This window comes from Zonotrichia albicollis, unplaced genomic scaffold (genome assembly GCF_047830755.1).
Source record: "Zonotrichia albicollis isolate bZonAlb1 unplaced genomic scaffold, bZonAlb1.hap1 Scaffold_254, whole genome shotgun sequence".
NCBI classification, from domain to species: Eukaryota; Metazoa; Chordata; class Aves; order Passeriformes; family Passerellidae; genus Zonotrichia; species Zonotrichia albicollis.
Window position 1 is genome coordinate 3838988 of NW_027428428.1, and position 17612 is coordinate 3856599.

Here is a 17612-nt window from a genome sequence, read left to right on the forward strand (position 1 = left end):
GGGGTATCAGTATTTACTGGTATTAATAGATACATTTTCAGGGTGGCCAGAAACATTCCCCACCAGAACTGTCAAAGCTCAAGAGGTGACCAGATCATTTTTACAAGAGATAATACCACGCTTCAGAGTTCCAGCCACAATATCCTCAGATAAAGAATCACCTTTCATTTCCAAAATAGTGCAACATATTAGTAGCCATCTGGGCATAGATTAAGAACTTCACACCCCATACTGCCCCAATCAAGCGGCCAGGGGGAGAGAATGAATCATTTGATTAAGCAGCAAATCATAAAACTGGGGCAAGAAGCTCTTCCACTAGCACTTGCAAATTCAAACTAAACCTTTTGAGCTAAAGGAATGCTGAATCCTTTTGGAATGCCTTATAGAAGACAATAGAATACAAGCGGAATGTCCAGAATGTCCACTTACATGGTGGCATTAAGCAAACAGCTCAGAGTAATTGAGGAACTTGTGGCTGGAACTCGGAGCAGGGAGTTAGATAGCCTGGGGTTGATGTATATGTTAAGTCTCTTACAGAGAAGACTTCGGAACCACAGTGGGAGAGACCACTGCAAGTACCTCTCACCACCTTCACTGCAATCAAAATCAAGGAGCAGAATGCTGGATCCATCACTCTCGGGTGAAGAAGGCCCAGAAGCCCCTTCAGGAGTGACACCAGGAGACAATGAACTGAGACTAAAACTTATTCGGGCAAAATGAGTATATTGCGGTCGGGAGTAGCTCATACTTTAGTGTACAGAATTGTTTTGTATGGAATTATAACTGAAGTTTTAGAACTAGAGAGTACCTCTACCCAAAGCAATGCTGAATGGCCTTGGTCCCTGGCATTTAATCAGTATACTGTATCCATAGGAAAACCTTCTGAGATAAAGAAGGTTTATATTAAACATATCTACTGTAGTAATCCACGAGAATCAAGTATGTGAGGAGTAAGAATAGCAAGAACAGGAGCTGTGAACACTTCAAGGAATCTGAAGCGAAGAAATCAAAGTAAAGTGCTTAGTCATCAAAAGGATGGCTTATGAGAGACCAGATGTAATTAGTGTCTGAACCTCCCCTGGTGTATATGAACACCAGGAAGTCTGTGATAACCTAAGTGAATCAGACAGTTGGTGTAATTTCACCCTGATACAGCCTGTAGGCAATGAATTTAGGCTCTTCTCTCAAGATTTCCCCTCCATTATTTTCTGCCCTGAACACAGTCCACAGCTTGATCTTAGCTAAGGGCAAGGTGGGTGACCAGGAGAGACATTCCTGCTTGCCACACATCTGGGAAATCAGGTGCTTTGGAGGGAGAGAGAGAAGTTAGATTCCCTGAAGTCTCTACATTTCAGAACAAACATCTGTCTCAAGTATGACCTAAACCTCTGTCAGATACACTTGTGAAGTGTGTCTGAATTTGTAGTATGAGCCCAGCACATCCCTCTGGCAGGGAGGGATGATCATGGACAGAAAGCAGTTCCTGTTCCCCATAACAAACATCTAACTGGCATATTAGGGACAAGATTAGGAGTTTTAAATGGAATTGATTCAGAAACACTGATGAATAAACTGGCTGCTGCAGCAGGTAGCCTAACAAAAATGAAGCAGCCTTTATAGTAATCTCTACTGGCATTAGGAACTAGCCAGTGACAGATTTCAAAAGTACTGCCAAAGTAAAGAAGAATGAACAGGCCGGAGACCAAGACCACAAATTGATAGTAGAAGCACTTAGTATAGTTCAAGATAATGTGTCTTTAGCTTTCAGTTGTATACAAGCACAGTTATGGATACAAGCAACAGCAGCTCTGATCATATAGGAAAGGGGTGAAGGTAATTTTCCAGCTGAAATTCAGAAAATTGAATGGGATAATGCAATTGATTTTGAAAGGAAGTTTTAATCCTGGTGGACTATGGTGAATTTCACCTATGATCCTATTTCTAATGTGGCCACTGCCTTTGTGCTTACCATATGTAATGCCACTGTTTATGTTATCCATCCCATCATTGCCCTAAGATTAAACCATGAAGAAACAACACTCTATCCTTCAGAACATAGAGTGTGGGCACGAAAAGATGAATGAAAAGTGGCAGGTAGTAAACTTAGAATCCTGCATTACTAGAGAACAAATGGGATTCATTTGTGAAAGCAATACTGCTAATGCCCAGGATGTGTTTGGACACTGAACAGAGTATTTGCCACTTTGAAATTCATCCAGTCACTGACCAGAAAACTGTGCTCGTATATACTGGAAAAGGGTGTACGTTTGAGAACTGCTTGTGCTGCTGTACAAATTAATAGCAATGATGTTATTCTGTCTAGTAGAAACCATTCTAATCTCTGTATTTGTATTTGTGATTTTGTTAAGATTATTGGGTGTGATTTTTCGTATTTGGTACCAGTAACATCCCACCAGCTGATTACAGCCAATTACACAATGTATCACAGACTACCACCTACCCCTATCGGGGCGAACCTTACATTAGTAAAACAATTAATTAAGCACCAAGACCTATTAGAAGTCTTGAAAGAAATCCGAGAAAGTGGAAAGAAAACCTTAATTACTGTCCAACATGGTACAAAAGAAATAACCAGAGTTCTACAAAGAATAAAATACGGATAATCACTGGTGAGATGTGATCTTTGGGTGATCACCAACTGCAAATGGAACCTTTGATAAGTTGTGCCACCCTATTCTAGTTTTACTAATATTAGTTGAGATAAGCTTAGGATTATCTATTACATTGTTAATTTGGAACTGGAGAATGCTACAACGAATAGCTGTACTAACCTCTTTGTCAAATGTACATGGTAAAGCGCTAAAAGACACTTATTGTCGTAGAAATTTTCCTTAAGTAAAAGAATTTACTTATTTCCTAGGAAAGGGGGGAATGAGACAGAATATCCATCCTGAACTAGGTAAAGTGTCTGGGAGAGGTGAAGGGTCTGTGGAGCTAAAGCTGAAGGAGAGGCCGCGTTCCAGAGACAGCAAGGAGACAGAGAAAGAAAAACAGAAAAACCACGAGGTCAATCTGCCCCCGACCTAGGAATTCCTCCGATAAAGAAGAATTAGTGCTAAGTGTCATGTGGAATGAATATGTATGAACTTAATTTGAAACTGTATGCATATGCATTTGGAAGGGGGGATAAAAAGGGGACTCGGAGTCTCCAGGGGCACGCATGCCCTTTTGGAGAGTCTTGCGTCCGGCGCGCGTCGTAATAAAGCATACCGGGCTTTACAACTTTTACAAGTTGTGAGGTTTCTTCTTTTCTCCGCAAAACATTTGTCACATGCCAGCACTCCCAGTATGGTCCCAGTATAATCCCATAACTTCCAATCACTCCCAGTAGAGTCCCAGTTGCCTCCAGCTATATCAACCCAGTCACTCCCAGTACGATGCTACTTGCTCCCAGTTGTTCCCAGACCCCCCCAGGCTGGGGAATGATTTGCAGGGTGTGTTCCCAGTCACTCTCAGACACTCCCAGTGTTAGTCCAGTCCCTCCCAATATGATCCAGAGATGATCCCAGTGTGCTCCCAGTCCCTGCCAGTATGAACCACATGGTGCCCCACATGGTTCCAGTTGTTCCCTTTCACCCTCACTTTTGTTCCAGTCACTCCCAGTCTCTCCCAGTGTACCCCAGTTCCTTCCAGCACATTCCCAGTAACTCCCAGTTCCTTCCAGCCTGATCCCATTTGCTCACAACCCCTCCCAGTCAGCCTCAGTGTAGTTGCACTCACCGCCAGTATGATCCCAGTCACCTCCAGCATGATACCAGTTCATCCCAGTATAAGCCCAGTGGCTTCCAATCACCCCAGCACGCACCCAGTCACTCCCAGTTCCTCCCAGTTGCTCCTTGAATGATCCCAGTTGCTCAGAGCTGCTCCTGGTCACCCTCAGAATGATCCCAGTCACTCCCAGTATATCCCATCTGTCCCTAGTATGGTCTCAATTGCCCCCTGCAGGCTCTAACTCCATCCCAGTATGATCCCAGCCTTCCTCAGTGTGATCGCAGTCTGCCCCGGCATGGGCCCAGCTGCTCCCAGTATGATCCCTGTAGCATCCCAGTACAATCCCAGTCACTGAAGGTGTTGATCATTGACATCCCTGCAGGTCCCTTTTGGTCCTGAAACAGACTTGCAGAATCCTGAAACAAAGAACTGCTAAAGAAAAATCACTAATAACTATTTAAAAAAATCCATTGATAATTATCAAACAATATTGAGAAAATTTCTGGAATGCCTTGGCCACTGTCCTTAATTGAATCACTTGGGCTGAGTCTGACTCGTGGCTTTCCAGTACTTTGAGCTGGTAGCTCTGTTCATCTTTTTTATTTTTTTTCCCCAGAAAGATCAGCAGCAGCAGCAGCAGCAGCAGCAGCAGCAGCAGCAGCAGCAGCAGCAGCAGCAGCAGCAGCAGAGGGTTTTTTGGACCTGCACCACTGGGTGGGAGAGAATCCCTGGCCCCAGTCTGGGTGGGCAGACCAAGGACCCCAGACCTGGCCCACAGAACGGTGCCCCGGACCAGGTAGTGGGATCACAGCCTCAAAACCCAGCGGTGGGCAGGCCAAACAGCCCAGACCTGGCCTGCAGGGCAGGGTCTTTGTTCTCACAGCCCACCCCCACCGTGCTGCCAGTGCCTTGGCAGCAGGAGTGACCGAATGCTTTTTCCCTCTCCCCCCAGAACCACCAGTGCACGCCGGCAGCTGGGAAGGAGAAGCTTTCCCAGGCATCTCCATCCCGGCTCTGCGGGTCTTCTTTCCCCGAAAAAGTCAGCGATGCTCGCTCTCCAACACCCCCACCCCGTGATTCAAATTCCAGTGTTCCCGCTTTCTGCTCCTCAGCACAACCCTCACTCCCTCCGGGCTTGTGGCCAGAGGCAGTGCCTCTGGGAGCCACATCCCCCACGCCACTGGTGCACGTAAGGGGAGTCAGGCACCCCAAATCCCAGCAAGAAGCCCCTGACCAAACGTGGATCAGCCTGTGAAAAATGTTGTGTCCCAGAAAAACACTGAGTTTGAAAGTTTTCAGCTGGGAGGCACCGGCTGTCAGCAAATGAGCCGCACCTTCCCTGAGGGACTGGCCAGCGTCCCCTTCTTCTCTCCCAGCTCCCACCACAGGGGTGTTATAAATGAGAAGCTTGACTAGGCCCATATTCAAGCAGCAATCAAGTCATTAATTACTATGGTAAAGTATGAGCAATACAATGCTGGGTACAGTGGGGGAAGTTTTCCCTCCAACTGCACTCCAATAGTTGAGGCTTACAGGTATTTGTAGGGGTGCTCATCAGCTTTCTCAGCAGTTTCTATTTCCAATTTTTATGTCACAATTTCATACCTATTTTGATTTAGTTTTTCTCAGGATGTATCCCAGAAAGGAGTATCCCCAGATGGTGGTGGTTTGGTTTCTGAAAGAACAAAGAAATCTCCCAGATGGTGTGGTCCAGAATCCAGATGTGGGTCCACCTTTTAATTGCAAGGACTATAAACCTCGTAACAGTGATGTTCAGCTTCCCTTGGTCAAAACTATAAATCCTTCAGTTGATGTTCATCTTCCTTTCTTAGACTGCTTTTCACAGTTTTGTTAAGGTGTGAGATAAGCATGCTTCCTTTTATATATTCTAAAGCTATAGTTTCAAAAATCCTTACTACAAGCAATATTCCAAAATTATACTTTAAAAGGTTATTGCAAAACTCTTTAAGGCTTAGCTACAAGCAGAAAGTTCCTGTCAAAAAGCAACATCCTTAACACTTTAATTCGAATGTTCCTAAACCAACTTAAGACTTATAAAGGTTAATTACAAACAAAAGATAGGTTCAAAGGCCTTGTTCCATGCCTTACCTCCTCAGAAATTATTAGAATTTGTCTTTATAACTGTCCCATGGTCGGTTTCCACACATATTACAATCACAAATACCATGTTGCCTGTATGTACCTGATACGAAACACAGCTTTGTATTTCACAGGGGGCACAGGGACGGCTCCTGTGAGAAGCTGCTGGAAGCTTCCACCGTGTCTGGCACAGCCAATTCCTGGTGGCTTCAAAGATGGACCTGCTGCTGGCAAAGCCTGGGCCAGTTACAAATGGTGGCAATGGCTCTGTGATAACAGATTGGAAAAGAAATCAAAATAGAGATTGTGGCGCAGTTTTAACTCCAGCCAGAGGAGAGCACAAGGAGAACATGTGAGAAGAACAACCCTGCAGACATCAAGGTGAATGCAGAAGGAGGGGCAGGAGGTGCTCCAGGCCCTGGAGACCCAGGCACCCTGCAGGAGAGCCATGGAGAGAGGGGTCCTGCTCCCAGGCTGGAGCAGCCTGTCCCTGGAGGAATGCCCCCCCTGGAGGAGTGACCCATGCTGCAGCAGTTTGGGAAGGACTGTTGTCCCTGGCATGGACTCACACTGCAGCAGTTTGCAGAGGGCTGCTGCCCCTGAAATGGACACACATGGGAGAAGCTCCTGCAGAACTGTCTCCCTTGGGAGGGACCCACGGTGCAGCAGGGGAACCACTCCTCTCCCTGAGCAGGGGCAGAAGCCATGGGTGATGAACTGACCATAACCCCCATTCCCTGTCTCCCTGCACTGCTGGGGTGGGAGGTAGAGATGGAAGGAGGGAGGTGAGGGGCTTATTTTATTTCCCCTTTTCATGCTCTGATTTTGTTAGTAATAAATGAATTTCACATCTCTAAGCTAAGCCTGTCTTTCCAGGACAGTATTTGATGAGTGATCTCCTCCAGTCCTTATCTCAACCCATGAACCCTTTATTAAATTTTCTTTTTCCAGCTGCAGAGGGGAGTGAGTGAGCAGCCCACATGGATGCCTGGCATTTGGCCTGGGTCAAGCCACGACACCTTGGTACCACAGGGTCACAATGGACCCTTGGTTCTATGGGGTCTCATTGGTTCCATCAGGCTCTGCAGGGACACTTCATTCAACAAGGCCCCAAAGTTTCACAGTGGTCTCCAGGATTCCATGGGGCCCTGCAATGTCAAAATGGACCTTTGGATCCACGGGGGCCCAGAGTGTCACAATGAGCTCTTTTGGTTCTACAGCTTCACAATGGCCCCTCGGTTCCATGTGTCCTGCACTGTTTCATGAATCCTTAGGTCCATGGGCTCTGTAGTGTCACAATGGTCTCCTTGGTTTCATGGTGCCACAGTTGCCATAATTTCCATGGTATCACAACTGCCCTTCGATCCCAAGAGGCCCCAGAGTGTGACAATGGCCCCTTGCTTCCATGATGCCCTGTAGTGTCACAATGGTGTCCATGATTCCATCAGGCCCTGCAGTGTCACCGTGGACAGTTGGTTCAATGACACTCCACAATGTCACCACCGCCTCTTGGTTCCACAGAGCCCCACTGTGTCACTGTGGTCCCTTTGGTTCAAAGGCTCAGAAGTGCCAGAATGACCCTTTGGTTCCAACAAGCCTTGAAGTTTCAAAATGGTCTCCATGGTTTCATGAGTATCCCTTGTGTCACAAGAGACTCTTGGTTCCCAGAAGTTCTTCAGTGTCACAATGGGCCCTTGGTTCCATGAGGTTTGGTAGAGTCCCAATTGACTCCTCAGTTCCATGAAGCCCTGCTGTGTCACAATGCCCATGGTTCCATGAGTGTCCATGGTGTCACCATGGTCTCCTTGGACTCCCAGTATCACCATGGTCTCCTTGGTACCATCCAGGCCTTGTAACAAGAGACAGTGAGCCATTTTGTGCCTTAGATGAAAGGCTGCAGAACTCATGCTTGTGAGGCTGCGTCACTGATGAGAAACAAAAACCACCTGCATCTGAACGCCGAATATCATCTCAAGTACCTAAAATCCCCGCCTTGACAGAGGTAGAAAATACAAACAGAGATTCCACAGTAAATCAGAAACAGGGACGAAATTTGGAATGCAGGCAAAATGCATTCAAGTGCATTCAAGTGCACTCACTATGATAAGGAGGTGATGATCTCCTATTCCAAGAGTGAACTTAGGAAGGGCTGACTATTGAAGGAACTGCAGAGAACCGCAATATAAGAAAGGCAGGTGGCACAGGCAATTCTGGAATAGGGACACCAGAAAGCAAGAGCAGGTGAAGCAGTGCAATCGCCACCAAGAAGATCACGTTCACACGCTGTGGGCAGCAACCCCATCAGGCCGTGTCACCATCCCCTGGTACAAGGGGGGTCACGATGGTTCGTTTCACTGATCTCAGGGTGCAAAGACACACTGCAGGGGACCTTCAGTATTAACCAAAACACATGCACCTTTTAGTGAGTGTCCACAGCAGATGCAACACAAGGATTAGAAAGGAGATAAAGGACAGAGAGACAGAGAAAAGGAGGGGGGAATAGCTACCAACAGGGAGATGAAATCCTCGTGGTCCAACCAATAGATCCATCTGGTCACGTCAGGGAGAGTCTCAAAGCCTTTGGTTACCTCAGGACTCTTTTATAATCTACCGCCGGAGGGGAGCAGGACGGCACATGGAGGGCACAGTGGAGAATAAATCCATTGGGAACAGGCACAGACAGTCCAGTTCTGAACAGCACAAACCGGTGCCAGCAGTGAGCGGGGCCCGTTGTTTCAGGACTGGTTCCTATGGGAAACATCCCGCTTCCCATGGCAGACATCCCGCTCCAGTCAGGCCAGCACCCCTGGGATAGAATTTGAAGGGTCTCAGTCTCAGTCCTAGGGGGGCCTTCAATCTCCGTCCTTGATGGCGGCTGTGAGGCAGATGAGGGATCTTGGACCGTCTCTAACAGACTGGTATCACAAAACATAGTAGTAATTATGAAATAAACAGGGCCAGGAGACTTCTTCTCCTTTTTAATGCCTTTATTAAAAGTGATCAGCTCAGGATTGGGCGTCCCGGCAGGGCTGCAGTCCCCGTCGCGTCTCCCAGGGCGACTCAGAGGAGGAGGATATGCGCAGCTCTGTCCACTAGGGGCAGAGCCGGGGGATCCAGTCCTCGTGGGAGCCTTTAGGGCTTGGTGTCCCCGTCAGATGTTGTTTTTGAGCCTCGGCAGCTACCCCGGTCCCGGCGTTGGGACCACTCCCTGCTCAGGATGAGAGGGGCTCCGAAGGTGTTCAGCATCTCTGCAGGCTCAGCACTCAGCTCCTCACGTCCAGACATCACTTTAGTCTCTCAATTCTTATTTGGCTCATTGTTTTTGGGGTTTTCTCTGTGCCTCTGGAGTCGGAGTCCCACAAAGCATTCTGGACTTTGGAGTCACTTTGCATAACCCCCCCCCCCACCCTCTCAGGTGTCTTCCCTATGCTGTAAGAGAGCACTGCCTCGGGGGAAGGGCAATCCACCGCACCCAGCCAGGCTTTTTACTAATACAAAAGAGGAGTTAAGCCTTAACGACCCGGTATTACAATGACAAAGCACTAAGAATCCTGGCAGGGCCTGAGACCTGGCTGCGTCCCTGCAACTCTTTCTCACAAAAAAATATTAACTGATTTTTTGTTCATAACAGTCCCCCCTCTTTTTCTTTGATCGAGCTTAAATTCTTAAGCTCGCATCAACTCACAATTTTTTGTTTTGAATCTACTATAAATCTCTTGTGCACTGTGGTAATCATGCTTACTTAACCTTGTTACTTTTCTTGGTTTTTCCAGATTAGTTTGCACAGCCAATACTGTTTTACCAAAACCGACAAATAAGCATAGTAAAAAGAGCAATCCTCCAAGTACACACACAGCGAGAAAAACCACTTTTTCCCATACATATTTTCTGAAAATCTCTAAATTCTCCCACCCACTGGGATCAAGTGTAGGAGTTTGATCTTGATTATTTACACATGCCAATCATTTTATTTCGTTTGAAATGTCCCTAATAATTGAATTCTTTATTTTTAATACTGCCTGGAGCCGGATGACTTTGTTCAACACAGATTTTGGGATCCGAACTTGGCTTTTACAATTTTGGATTTTCCCAATTTCTATTTCACTTTCCCGGTTTTGTTGAATTTCTCCCAAATCATTATATATAGGAACTCCCAAACTTGATCCAGTTTCTTTGGGTAATAAGAAAATTGGTTTTATCACCATAGCAATGCAGTTGCCAGATGAGATCAAACTTAGGGGTTTAGAGCTCCACTGAAATGTGTTCCAAAAGGGGTTTATCTCTTTCCCAGTACACTCATATAAATACTTGTAACAAACAATTTTTCTTACTATTTTCACCATTTCTTTGCTTTTTGCTAGATCTGCTGAGCTTGTTTCAGCAGCATCACATTCAAAGCACAACCAGGCTTCCTCTATAGGGCACTCTCCCAGGAGTGGCTGCCTAAAAGTGGCAGTATTCTGGGCTATCCAACACACTCTCTTATTTTTCTCATAAATGACCAATTGGGAGAGGTTAACACCATCAGGGTTAGAACTGATGTGGACTCTCGACAAGGAGCTCACTTCCTCCTTAAGAGGGGTTGGTAGCACTCTCTGCACGGCTCAGCTGGGCTCCCCTGAGCACCACCAGCAATCAGAGCCATCATTACTACCCTTCCCAAGAGTCCGGTATGGGTCATCTTGCACAGCCTGCCCACCCGGCCTTGCCTCTTGGGGAATTTTTTCTGAGGAGAAGCTTCCAAGCTCTTTAGAGTCCCTTCTACCCGCTTCTCTGGTTAAGCCTCTCTTGGTCTATTCCCTACAAATTTTAGTTTCCCCCCCCAGGAGAGTGTTCTGTAGAGGATTAACCTGGAGTCTTTAGAAGTATATTGGGGAACTTAACCAGAATTACTTATTTACAGCCTTAAACTTTTTACCAACAAAATTTACACAAAACAGTTTTGAAACATTTTAAGCAATATTAGAACTCTTTATGCCAATTTTTTCCCACACAAAAAGAGTCTTTTTGACTCTTCCTTTTAAGAGTCAACTTTAAATCCTTTGGTCCTTTTATCACAGTATACTCAGGTGATTTAGCTTGTGAAGTGGATGAATCCTTATCCAGTGCCCGGAAGTGAGTGGTGTGGACTCTGGCCCAATGCCAGAGAGAAAAACTGGGACTCTGGCTCAATGCCAGAAGGAGAAAGGGGTGGAGTCCAGTCCAATGCCAGAGGGAGAATGGGGTGCACTCCGGTCCAATGCCAGAATGCCAGAGGGGTCAAAACCTGATGTTGAATCCTGGTCCAATGCCAGGGAATGAGAGTGATGTGAGTCCAACCTTTTTCTTTTTGGTCTTCACAGTCAAATTAGTAAGAGTACCTGAAATGGGCTTTCAAACACCGGTATTAATGGTCTGCTATTTAATGATTTTATCAAAACTCAGCTTCTCTGTTTAATGTTATTGGTAATTTCTCTTTTTCCATAGCTTGTATGTTTCTCTCATCAACTTCTATATACTCTGTATTTTGCAAGGAGTTGTATTTCTCAGGTAACTTAACTCTCAAAGTACTTTTATTCTCCTATTTTTCTGTGTATTTAATTCACTGGTTTTCTGTTCTATTTTCAAGATCTTATTTATTTATCTCTTGCTTCTGTTTCTTACTTTCACTTACAGCTTAAATATTTCTTTCAACCCCTTACACTTTATCTCTTTTTTTCCCTTTTTTTTTTCTTACACCATTCTTCTACACAATACACTTCCCTCTAAGAAAATGTGGTAAAGCTTGTAACTGCATTACCTCTATTCTAATTTGTTTATATTCACTCTCTCATTTCTCATTCACTTTCACACATTCCTCTACACTTTTAAGACACAAACTTATTGATAGAAAATCACAGGTCCCTATAGCCCCCCCTTTCACCCTGGGGGTTGGCCCACAGGTATCTGAGCCTCTTGGAAGGGCCCAGACTCTGGTTGCCCCTGGTGCACATTCACCTGTGAGGCTGCCTGCGTGTCACTCACACTCTTACAGCTATGGCTCCCTCACACATCTGGGGAGCCCTAGTCTGGTTTGCAGGTCACACACACACACGCTTTGGTCATAGCCCCCACCCGCCCGGGGGACACAAGCCTGGTTTGCAGGTCACACACACACTCCCACTGCCCCCTTCCCACCTGCCTGGGAAGTTGAGGCTGACTTTGCTTGTGACTCACTCTCACACACACAAGACAACAATAAGGTGCCTTTTACTTTCACACCACTTATTACAAGTTTAGTTTTACTGGCTGGTTTTGGTGCTATTGGATATCCTTTCTACCTAGCTGTTTTTGTCTAACTTCAGATGTTATTTTGTTGAGACAGGACTTATCTGCTCCTGTATCAACCAAAAATTCTAATTCTTCGTTTAGGGGTCCCACCATAAAGTTTACCAAGGGCTCTTTTAGATGTTTCATCGGGTCCCCTAAAGTGTAAAGCCCCTGACCCTCTACTCATCACCTCTAAGGATCTTTCCAGACATCATCTTGTTCCCTGGCTATTGCCACATCGAGACTGAGCTTTCTACAAAACCTCCTGGTGTGTCCTGGCTCTCCACAGTAATAGCAATGTCGTTCTCTCAAAGGGACTTGAAGGGTCTCTATCCCCGTTGCACCTGACAGTACAAGAGGCCTATCCTTGCCTCCTCCTGGTGGTGGTCCCGCCCACCCTGCACTTTCACTAGCTACAGCAACCATGATCTTAGCCTTGGCCTTTGCTTTTTCTTCCTCCCTCCTTAAATACACCTTCAATGCCTCTCTTAATAACTCATTTATGTCCTTCGCTTGCCACTCTTCCATCTTTTCCAGTTTCCTCCTTATATCAGGCCAAGATTTGGTAACAAATTGGACTTTTAGTAACATTTGACCTTCTGGGCTGTCTGGGTCTATTCTAGAGTACAACTGGAAGTTCCGCCTTAGGCGATTAAGCCAGGCAGCAGGAGCTTCATCTTTCTCCTGTGTACCCTCAAATGCCAATTGGGTGTTAGTTCCTTTGGGAACTGACTCTTTGATCCCCCGTATTATCAAAGACCTATATTCCATCATGGCCTTCCTCCCCTCCTCCTGGTTAGGGTTCCAGCTGGGATCCGTTAGTGGCAATTTCTGTTCGCCTGATGGCACCTGGGGTCCGGGACGGTTATCTTTCTCCCAAATTCTTATGCCAGCCACCCTAATCATCTGGACCTCTTCTGGGGAAAACAATATGCTCAGGATGGAATTCATCTCCCCCCAAGTGTAGATATTTGGACCTAGAAATTGATCTACTTGGTTAGCTATGCCCACTGGGTCCTCAACTAAAGGCCCCAACTCTTTCTTGAATCCTCTCACCTCAGAAACAGTTAGGGGAGCATTCACAAAGCCAACACCTCCTGCTACTCCTCCCATAGGAACCTCTCTGAGGGGAAAGAGTCTCTCTGCCTTGGAGTTCTTGGATCTGGTGCTAGAGTGCGGCCCATCTTCAGATGCCAAACTACTTTGAGGGATATCTGGGTTACCCTGAACGTTCTGCCCATCAGCAGGTGTATTTGTTGATAGCTGTTTATCGGGCGAGGAGGCATTTGTGTCCCAACTAGGAGGAGGTAAAGGGACAGCAATAGGAGGGGGAGAAGAGCCTGAGTGGATATTAAGTGGAGCTGGAGAAGGGGTGGAGAATGCAGCAGGTGGAGTAGGCACCTGTGGTGGTGCAGAAGGAACTGGAGGGGATACTGGGTTTATCATAGCGGAAGCTGAAGAGATAGAAGGAGGAGTTTGAACAGGTGGTAATGAGATGGCAGCCGGGGGAAGAACCGGACCTGCCATTTGAGGTGCTTGAAGAAGAGGATTATAAAGTGGAGGGGCAGAAGGAGGCAGATAATCCAGGGCATCCCATCTTTTACTAGTCTTATCATCCCATCCTTCATTCTCCTCTTTCTTCCTCTGTACCTTACAAATTTGCACACCTTCATCCCCAACAGCACTCTTTAACCAGCAAGCTACATACAATAATTGCTCAGGATCAGTATCCCCTCGAGCTGTCAGATAATTATTTAACAGCTGGCACATCCACTTATCCTTTGTCCCACACCAAGGCCATCCTCCTTGTATCTCTAATTCTGGCCACACTTCCATACAATAATGGATCATTTTCGCTTTATCTATTCCCTCCGTGGCCTCTATAGAATCCCATTTTACTAACAGTTCTCCTAAGGGACTATTGGGATGTATATACCTCAGTCTCTTACCAGTCTTTTTACTAATACACCCTCCCATTTTACAAATGGGATGGTGTATTATTTACAAGTGATAAAAATCCCAAAGGTGCCTTTACTGACCGGTAATTTCAAAAAGAACCTTCTTTGAGGAGCTTCAGTCTCCTCCACTGAACTTCAAATTTCTGCCTGATGCTCAGGACTTTATACTGAAACAACTGCCCAATCTCTTGATTGCCTAACTTTCCCCACGTCAGGTCTTACATCTATCGGGACTTGAACACACGAAACCTCGGCCTAAGAATCCGGGTCGTGCCTGACTCCCTCAGTCAGGAAAAACAACTGCCTGATTTTTAGTTTGCCTAACCCGCCAATTTTTAGGCTTCACCGTATCAGGACTTAAAAGCAAACCACAGCCTCCTTCGCTGGGGTTTGTGCCTGACTCCTGTGTCAGGACTTACTTTTGCCTGCAGGGCTTGTGTGCTACCCAAATCCTTCTCGGGACTGATAAAATCTTACGCGAATCCTTCTTGAGACTTACAAATGCTACCCGAATCCTTCTCGGGACTGACAAATCTGCCTGACTTCCCTCTGTCAGGGCCTATTTTGGGTGCGTGCCACTCATACAAATATTCCCTCCGCACGCCCAGGGGGGGGGGCCCTTTATTCCCCCTTGGGAGACGACTCACTCACGCTAATTCCAAGCTCCGCCCCCTGTTCCCGGCCGGATACTTCGCAGGAGTCCTGAAACGCGGTACTGAGAGGTCTGCTCTCACTTCGAAGGTCCGGTTGCCGGCCTTCATCTCATTCACACACACATGCGCACGTCTCCCGCTCCCGCCACCGGCTTTCTCACCAATCCGGTGCTCCGGTGCTCCTCTGCGTCGCTGCTCCTGAGCCGATCCCTCTGATCCTGGTAGCCAGCTGTCCTGAAGTCCAAGATGGCCAGTCTTGAGTCTTCTTGCGGCGTGGCTATTCCGGACGAGCGCCCCCAGCTGAAATAAACAGGGCCAGGAGACTTCTTCTCCTTTATAATGCCTTTATTAAAAGTGATCAGCTCAGGATTGGGCGTCCCGGCAGGGCTGCAGTCCCCGTCGTGCCTCCCAGGGCGACTCAGAGGAGGAGGATATGCGCAGCTCCGTCCACTAGGGGCAGAGCCGGGGGAACCAGTCATCGTGGGAGCCTCTGGGGCATGATGTCCCCGTCAGGTGTTGATTTGTCGGTGCGGTCCCCCCTCAGTCTCGGTGCTGGGGACGACTCCCTGCTCAGGGCGAGAGGGGCTCCGAAGGTGTTCAGCATCTCTGCAGGCTCAGCACTCGGCTCCTCACGTCCAGACATCACTTTAGTCTCTCAACTCTTATTTGGCTCATTGTTTTTGGGGTTTTCTCTGTGCCTCTGGAGTCGGGGTCCCACAAAGCATTCTGGACTTTGGAGTCACTTTGCATAACCCCCCCCCCCCCTCAGGTGTCTTCCCTATGCTGGAAGAGAGCACAGCCTCTGGGGAAGGGCAATCCACCGCACCCAGCCAGGCCTTTTACTAATACAAAAGAGGAGATAAGCTCTAACGACCCGTGATTACCATGACAAAACACTAAGAACTTTGGCAGAGACAGAGACCTGGCTGCGTCCCTGTAACTCTTTCTCACAAAGAAATATTAACTGAATTTTTGTTCATAACAGCAGCTATTCCCCCAACCCAACCCTCCTTTCTCTCTCTCTCTGTCCTTTATCGCCTTTCTAATCCTTCTGTTACATTTGCTATGGGCATGCAATAAAAGGTGCATTTGTTTTGATTGAAAGTCCCCTGCTGTGTGTCTTTAGGTATTGGTAAATAATGATAAATAAAGTACACATAGTTCATAGGATAAATCGTAGACACCAGCCCCGGGATGGAGAGTGTGCATCTGTCTGACCTGCTGAAAAGATGTCAGCTGCCCAGAGACAAAATGTTATAGATAAGAAACAATAAACAACCTAGGAAACCAGAGCCAAAGAATTCAGACTCCTTCTTGGAAACATCAGGCTGGGAAAAAAGGATTCTTGGGGTCATCCCCGACTGCAGGGAACCCCAGATTGGTCTTCTGGGCTGTCTGGGTCAACATCAGAGTAAATCTGGAAGTTTTGCTTTAGCCTATTAAGCCATGGGGCTGGAGTCTTGTCTTTTTCCTGGGTGCCGTCCAACGCTAACCTGGTATTACTCCCTCTAGGGACTGATTCTTTTATCCCTCTGGTCATCAGGGACCTGTAATCTCTCATGTTCCTTCTCCCCTCTTCTTGATTAGGGTCCCAGTCAGGCTCCACTGAAGGCATTGTTTGGTCACCTGGGGGCCCAGGTTGGTTTTCTCACTCCCAAATTTTCATTCCTTCAGTTCGTATTAATCGAGTCTCTTCCGGGGAAAATAGGATGTTAAAGATGGAGTTCAATTCTCCCCATGTATAAATATTAGGGCTAAAAATGGATCAATTTGATTTGCAATTCCTACTGGGTCTTCCACTAAATGTCACAATTCTTTCTTAAAGTTTCCAACTTTGGACACAGTCAAGGGAGCGTTTACAAATCCAATCTCACTGGCCACCCTGCCCATGAGAACTTCTCTGAGGGGGAACAATTTTTCACTTTTGCCACTTTGGACCAGGTGTTACAACATCAGCTGTGGCGGCTGACTGGGTAACTTCACTCTTGGGCATGATATTCTGAGATGTTGTTTGGCTTCTCATTTGTGCTGGGGGAGGCATAGCAGGAACTTGGTGGTGAATAAGGGGGTGCATGAGATGGCAGAGTTAAGGGGACGGTAGTGAAGGGTAAAGAGAGTAAGGAGAAGGTGGAGGGGAAGGTGGTGGAGGTATAACTGGGTTAGGAGGTGGTAAAGGAATGACAGCTGGGAGAGGAGGAGGAATTGGGTCCACAGAAAGAGGAATTGGAGGAGGGATTTGAGGTACTGCAACGGTAGGAGGAGGTAGGTGGTCAAGGGAGTCCTAGTTTTTGTTAGCCTTCCCAGCCTCTTCTTTTACTTTCCTAGCTTGCTTTCCCTCTTTTCATTTATAGACTTTTGTATTTTCTTCCTCTGAGGTGTACTTTAGCCAACAGGTGACGTTCTGTATGTTATGGGCCTTTTGCAGGAACTTGGGGAAAAAATAAGGTGCATCACCTTTGGACAGTGAGGCAGGTAACTCAGGAAATGTTTAAGGATGTTGTTAGGTTATGCAGAAAGAAAATTAGAGAGGTGAAAGCTTAAGGCTTAACCAGGCCACTTCTGTGAAGGAGAATAAAAATGTTTCTATAAATACATCAATGGCAAAAGGAGGTACAAGAACAATCTCCATTCATTACTGGGGGAGATGTCGTTACCAAATATGAGGGAAAGGCTGATGTACCTAACCATTTCTTTGCCTCAGTTTTCAAGAATAAGACAGGTTGTCCTTGGGACAAGTGTTCTCCTGAGCTGGTAGGTGTGCACAGGGAACAGAACAGCCCCCTGTATTTCAGGAGGAAGCAGCTGGGGACCTGCTGAGCCTCTCAGATTCTCACAGGTGCATGGGATTGGATGGGATCCATCCCGGGGTGATGAGGGAGCT